This window comes from Pristiophorus japonicus, chromosome 17, assembly GCF_044704955.1.
Source record: "Pristiophorus japonicus isolate sPriJap1 chromosome 17, sPriJap1.hap1, whole genome shotgun sequence".
In the NCBI taxonomy this organism is placed as follows: domain Eukaryota; kingdom Metazoa; phylum Chordata; class Chondrichthyes; family Pristiophoridae; genus Pristiophorus; species Pristiophorus japonicus.
In genome coordinates, this window is record NC_091993.1 from 1031443 (window position 1) to 1038812 (window position 7370).

The 7370-nt window shown below is 47.3% G+C and overlaps 1 pseudogene; it reads right to left on the reverse strand.

Annotated features, from left to right (window-relative positions):
- Window positions 1-6771: 6771 nt before the first annotated feature.
- LOC139228364 (U2 spliceosomal RNA) lies at window positions 6772-6932 on the reverse strand (annotated as a pseudogene).
- Between the last annotated feature and the right edge of the window lie 438 nt (window positions 6933-7370).

Genomic DNA, 7370 nt, shown 5'->3' on the forward strand with positions numbered 1-7370 from the left:
CTCCCACTGCCTGTGTGTGTGTCCTGCAAGGGGCATCACATTCGTTCCAAAGGTCTAGGCTACATGGTCAGGTAGCCTGCTGGACCTGGGGTCTCCCACAGGGGGATTCCATTGGCATCAGCATGGTCCCTGTCGGACCCAATGTCCTTTGGCAGTGTCCTACCGGTATACATGATACCTTGGCTCTGATCACACATAGTCGAGCCTGCATTATACATTCTAGCATTTGCATCACTTTTGGGTGTCCTGGTTTCAACAGACATGGGTACATTAGGCATTTCACAATCTTTATCATTATTGTTAAGCATAATAAATTTGTTCTTAATCTTGCATTCACCTCATTAGTCACATTAGTTAAACCAGCATCACAATTCATGGTTACATTGCATACATTTTCATACTTGCACCCTTTAATTGCATCTTTAGCTTTAAAATCCGTGTACTCAAATAGTTGAAACTTCCCCTTTAATTTTTTTTTTGGTTACCGGTCTCCTTTAAGGGAGCCTTCAAATCCGATTGGCCGCTCGATGTCACATGATGCTCCTCCATGTTCACTCGTGGTATGGCAGCGGCCATTTTAATTAAAGGTTCTGCTGCTTGTGGTGCTGCAGCCATTTTCTGGTCTTGCTGCAGGTAGGCTGTGGTGCTCTTTTCTTCCACAGATTCGATCCTGGATGTCGGGAATCCATTTCTTTTGTCGATGTTCGCCTCTTGGAGTGCAGCCCCCGCCCGGAAAGTGGAGTTTGGATCCTTGGTCTCGGAGATTTTGCCGGGATGCTGTGGGCAGTCGAGCTGGACAGTGGAACCTCCGGATGCTGCGATAGATCCATGTTCGAGGTCGATTGCCGGAGCCCGGAGGCCTGGGAGCAGCTTCGCTTGGACAGGATGCCGTTGTGGTCGATTGGTGGGATTCATCCAAAGTTCTTCAAAGGTCGCTTGGCTCATCACAGACTGGCTCGCCCCTGTGTCGCTCTCCATAGAAACTGGGACCCCGTCGACGTCTGCTTTCATCACCCACGGAGAACTTTCAGTGGAGCAGGTATGAGTTCCATACTCTTCTTCCAGGGGTTGAGCAACTTCACCTTCCTCTGTGTCGGAGCCCCGGTGATCAGCCAACTCATCAGAGACGCGGTGAGTAAAGCTTTTTCTGCACATCCTTTGAAGGTGCCTTTTCTCTTTGCATGCATAGTCTTTGTAGCGGCACTAGTGGGCCCTGTGATTTCCTCCACAGCACCAGCAGGGGAATAGCCAGTTTGCCCCATGTGGTGGACTCAGGGTTGCGGGATTCGGGGCATCATTTCTGCCTTTAGAAGTATCAATGCAGTGCAATGCTCTCGTCAGTTAGTGGTTGCCAAAGTCGCACGGTGCAGCCAGTCTCCTTAAGTGTTCCAATCTTTCTACAAAAGCATCCCAATCTTCCCCATCGGTAAATTGTTGAAAGTTGTTGAGATTTGACATGCTGAGCGTGTGGTTTGTGACCTCGTATTCCTGTTGCCAGTTGTAGTGTATGTAGGCACCTTTAGTAATGACTCCACAAGGCAGGGTATGATACTTAAACTATGCAGACCTGCAGTCCTTTATTTCCAGCTCCTGAGTGAGGACAACAGCGTGTGTTCCTTTTTATCCTGGGTTACCTGCAGTGTGCAGGTAACCCTTAGATCTCCAACAGCAGCACCCTCTGGTGTACAGGCAAGGTGTGTACTGTGTAAGGGTACATTTAGTGTTGCGTAACAGTGTTACAGACATCACACAGTAAACAGGCATGTATACACAACAGTTAGGATCTGGAATTCACCCTGAAAGTGTGGTGGAGGCAGATTCAATCGTGGCTTTCAAAAGCGATTTGGATAAGTACCTGAAAGATAAACAATTGCAGGGCTACAGGAGAAGGCAGGGGGAGTGGGACTGGCTGAAATGCTCTTGCAGAGGGCCGGCACAGGCTCGATGGGCTGAATGGCCTCCTTCTGTGCTGTAACCATTCTATGATTCTATGATGCTCTGTCGTGCACAAGGAGAATATCACTAGAGTTTCAAAGGGTTGCACCTACTTTTTAAAGGAGAAGTTTACCTGTGGCAGGCAAAGAAATTGTCCTGAGTTTGAAAATAAGATGGGTGTTAGGCACAGCTGTGGAATTGCAGCTTCAGAAAGTGGGTGAAGGGACAATTGCTCCTGTTGATGATCTGGGGCACTCCTCTACCTCCCCCACCGCAGGAGAGTGACACAGGCTATGTGGGATGTGAGAGAAAGTGGTGCAGAGTGCGAATGTTGTATTCAATTTAAATGTGAGGCACGCAGCCATATTAAAATATTTAAATGAGCAAACCACCTCCTGGGAGTGGCTTGATTGCCCCCCCACCCCCCGGCCCATCTCCATTAAAACTGGAAGTGAGCGGGTTCGTAGCGTCTTGGGTTCGGATTTGAGATGTTAAAAATTTGCACATCCCACCCGACCCAAACCCAGCCATTTTTGGGGATTGAAATTAAGAACATAAGAACATAATAGGAGCAGGAGTAGGCCATACGGCCCCTCGAGCCTGCTCCGCCATTTAATAAGATCATGGCTGATCCGATCATGGACTCAGCTCCACTTCCCCGTCCGCTCCCAATAACCCCTTATCCCCTTATTGATTAAGAAACTGTCAATCTCTGTCTTAAATTTATTCAATGTCCCAGCTTCCACAGCTCTCTGAGGCAGCGAATTCCACAGATTTACAACCCTCTGAGAGAAGACATTTCTCCTCATCTCAGTTTTAAATGGGCGGCCCCTTATTCTGAAACTATGCCCTCTAGTTCTAGATTCCCCCACGAGTGGAAAGATCCTCTCTGCATCCACCTTGTCGAGTCCCCTCATTATCTTATATGTTTCCATAAGATCACCTCTCATTCTTCTAAACTCCAAGAAGAGCAGGCCCCACCTGCTCAACCTTTCTTCATAAATCAACCCCCTCATCCCCGGAATCAACCGAGTGAACCTTCTCTGAACTGCCTTCAAAGCAAGTATATCCTTTCTTAAATATGGAAACCAAAACTGCACGCAGTATTCCAGTTGTGGCCTCACCAATACCCTGCATAGCTGTAGCAAGACTTCCCTGCTTTTATACTCCATCCTCTTTGCAATAAAGGCCAAGATACCATTGGCCTTCCTGATCACTTGCTGTACTTGCATACTAACCTTTTGTGTTTCATGCACAAGTACCCCCAGGTCCCGCTGTATTGTGGCACTTTGCAATCTTTCTCCATTTAAATAATAACTTGCTCTTCGATTTTTTTCTGCCAAAGTGCATAACCTCACACTTTCCAACATTATACTCCATCTGCCAAATTTTTGCCCACTAAATTAGCCTGTCTATGTCCTTTTGCAGGTTTTTTGTGTCCTCCTCACACATTGCTTTTCCTCCCATCTTTGTATCATCAGAAAACTTGGCTACGTTACACTCAGTTCCTTCTTCCAAGCCGTTAATACAGATTGTAATAGATTGTAATAGAGATTGTAAATTCCCCTGCTTGCCTTCACAAGGACTGTGCGGAAGTCACTTGTAGCAACGCCAAGGCTGTCTGCCGCAGGTTGGAGACTGTCTCACGCTGGTTCCCGCACCGCCTGGTCTGCCAGCTGTGTCCTTCAGGCCATTTTCATACTTTCTTTCTTAAATGTCATTTCTTGTTTTGAGACATGTACCTTGACAAAAATGCTCAGCTATAAGGAGTAATCATAGAAAACAGACACAGGAAGAAAGATCACATGGTCAGAGCAAGACCGGACCTATTTTGCAGCAATCGCTGTTTTGTTTCCATCAGCTTTGCGAGGTGGTTAACTTCTGTGTGTTGTGTTATGTTATGCTTGTGTAAAGCACTTTGGTTAATCACTTTCTTTTGCCAACGGATGCAACTCTTACCGACGACAGACAGGATTCTTTATGATTGATTTTATGTGGGTGGCACAATGGGGCACAGTGTTGGAGGTCCCATCTGTGTGTCTGGTTCACCCCAGCAGTTTGGTAACTGTGTAACTATGGGACGTCTTGTGGCTCAATGAAATAACAAAAACAAATTATCTGGTCATTTATCACATTGCTGTTTGTGGAAGCTTGCTGTGCGCAATTTGGCTACCGCGTTTCCGACTTTACAACAGTGACTACACTCCAAAAAGTACTTCATTGTCAGTAAAGCACTTTGAGGCATCTGGTGGTCATGAAAGACACTGCATAAATCCAAGTCTTTCTTCTGTTTCTTTGGCACATACATCGAGTTTCTTGCAGTAGACTATTTACATCCGAGCTGGGTAAGTGTCGATACAGGTTGAGCGTCCAAAATCCGTGCCTTCAGCTGCCTAGGCCTTAAGCTCCGCAATTTCCCATCCATTATAAAATTATTACTTTGTGAAGAAATTCCCGATCCTGCAGTTACCCATTTCCACTGCTTGTACCAAAGCTTAAAACTGCAGATGTAACACGTGAAAACCACCTGCCATGACCCACGATACCTGGGGGGTGGGGCGGGGAGGCGATGTGGAACACCTGGCTCGGTGTCAGCCGTGGCTCAGTGGGTAGCACTCTCGTCTCTGAGTCAGCAGGTTGTGGATTCACATCCCATTCCAGAGACCTGAGCACAAAATCTAAGCTGACACCCCAGTGCAGTGCTGAGGGAGTGCTGCAATGTCGGAGGTTCCGTCCTTTGGATGAGGCGGTAAACCGAGGCCCCGTCCGCCCTCTCGGGTTGGCATAAAAGATCCCATGGCACTTTTCGAAGAAGAGCGGCGGAGTTCACTACGGTGTCCTGGCCTATATTTATCCCTCAACCAATGTCTAAAACAGATTCTCTGGTCAATTACTGTTTGTGGAGAACTTGCTGTGTGCAAATTGACTGCTGTGTTTTTTGACATCGTAACAGTGACTATATGTCAAAAAGTACTTCATTGGCTGTAAAGCACTTTGAGATGTCCTGAGGTCATGAAAGGTGCTATAGAAATGCAAGTCTTTCTTCCTGGTGAAGAATGAAAATTGAGTGATATTTGACCACCCTGAATGTCGATTATATATATATATCTATATATGCTCCATCAATATGTGAGGCACAGGGATGAAGACAACACAAAATGAAACAAGAGGAACATCATGCAGTTTTATTCACCAAGTAAAAGAGATGAAATACAATCAATGACTGCAATGCGATAACACCTCCTGCAAAGCGATTCCTGTGAAGATTCAAGCAGGTAATCTGGAAGATGGGCAACTACAGTGATACCCACCCTCCTGTATGGCTCAGAGACGTGGACCATATACAGCAGACACCTCAAATCGCTGGAGAAATACCACCAACTATACCTCCGCAAGATCCTGCAAATCCCCTGGGAGGATAGACGCACCAACGTCAGTGTTCCCGATCAGGCCAACATCCCCAGCATCGAAGCACTGACCACACTCGACCAGCTCCATTGGGCAGGCCACATTGTCTGCATGCCCGACACAAGACTCCCAAAGCAAGCGCTCTACTCAGAACTTCTACACGGCAAGCGAGCCCCAGGTGGCAGAGGAAATGGTTCAAGGATACCCTTAAAGCCTCCTTGATAAAATGCAACATCCCCACTGACACCTGGGAGTCCCTGGCCAAAGACCGCCCTAAGGTGAGGAAGAGCATCCGGGAGGGTGCTGAGCACCTTGAGTCTCGTCGCTGAGAGCATGCAGAAATCAAGCGCAGGCAGCGAAAGGAGCGTGCAGCAAACCTGTCCCACCCACCCTTTCCCTCAACCACTGTCTGTCCCACCTGTGACAGAGACTGTAATTCCCGTATTGGACTGTTCAGTTACCTGGGAACTCACTTTTAGAGTGGAAGCAAGTCTCCCTCGATTTCGAGCGACTGCCTATGATGGATGGGAAGTTTCAGCAGGATGTGAGTCCTGCACTTGTCAATCTATTGCAGTTTTGATTTGACAAGATTTCTCATCAGAGTTGCTTTATTATTGCAGGTATTGAGGCTTTGAACAGCAAGCAAGTACCATTGGCTGCATAACTGACCACACTTGATCAGCTCCACATTGTTCGCATGCCAGACACAAGACTCCCAAAGCAAGCGCTCTACTCGGATCTCTTTCACGGCAAGCGAGTCAAAGGTGGGCAGAGGAAATGTTACAAGGACACCGTCAAAGCCTCCCTGATAAAGTGCAACATCCCCACCGACACCTGGGAGTCCCTGGCCAAAGACCGCCCTAAGTGGAGAAAGTGTATCCGGGAGGGCGCTGAGCACCTCGAGTCTCGTCGCCGAGAGCGTGCAGAAACCAAGCGCAGGCAGCGGAAGGAGTGTGCGGCAAACCAGTCCCAACCTCCCTTTCCCTCAACGACTGTCTGTCCCACCTGTGGCAGGGACTGTGGTTCTCGTATTAGACTGTTCAGCCACCTAAGGACTCGTGTTAAGAGTGGAAGCAAGTCTTCCTCGATTCCGAGACACTGCCTATGATTGATTGATTGATTGAACGACTTGAGAATAGGGATAACCAAACAAAGCCCAGTTTCTACACCCTTTGGTGAAAAGATTCCCGTGTTAAAGCACCAAGCCATGTCCTATATATTTCTAAGCAAATTACCTGGCAATGATCATAACAGATTTTTTTCAACAAGCTATTTACTAAATAAAATGACCCAAATTGTTATGTATGCATGCCAATGATGTAATGATGTACTGTAACTTTTTTTTAATGTTCATTCTTGTCAGATCAACTCCAGCGCCAAAGATCACTTTGCGCTATTACACTTGATCTTAGCCAAAAGGCCGAGAGGGGAAGCTGCACCGTTCCTGGAAACACTGCAATTCCAGGTCGATGCGTGGAGTGGACGGGGCAAGCCCCTGTTCCAAAAAACAAGTTAATATTTGGTCCCCAGATAGGGGATATTAAACTGATAAGAACAGATACAGGTAATGATGTACTGTAACACTAGACCTGAACGTACCTTCACCCTGTATATACCTTACCTGTACACCAGAGGGTGCTGCTGCTAGAGACCTAAGGGTCACCTGTACACGGCAGGTAACCCAGTATAAAAGGGAGCTCACCTCTTGGTGTCCTCACTCTAGAAGCTGCAATAAAGAACTACAGTCTGTACAGTTCAAGTGCCATACCCTGCCTCGTGGAGTCATTAACAGAGTGCCTACATATACAATAACTGGCGACGAGGTACGAATTCCATGCACAACATGTCTAATATCAGCAACTTCCAACAATTCACCGATGGAGAAGATTGGGACGCCTTCGTGGAAAGGTTAGAACACTTCTTCATCGCCAATGACCTGGATGGGGATTCACCGGCCACACTGGCGAACAACGCAGGGCCATCCTGTTTAGCAATTGTGGGCCCACTATCAGGGACTTGCTGGCCCC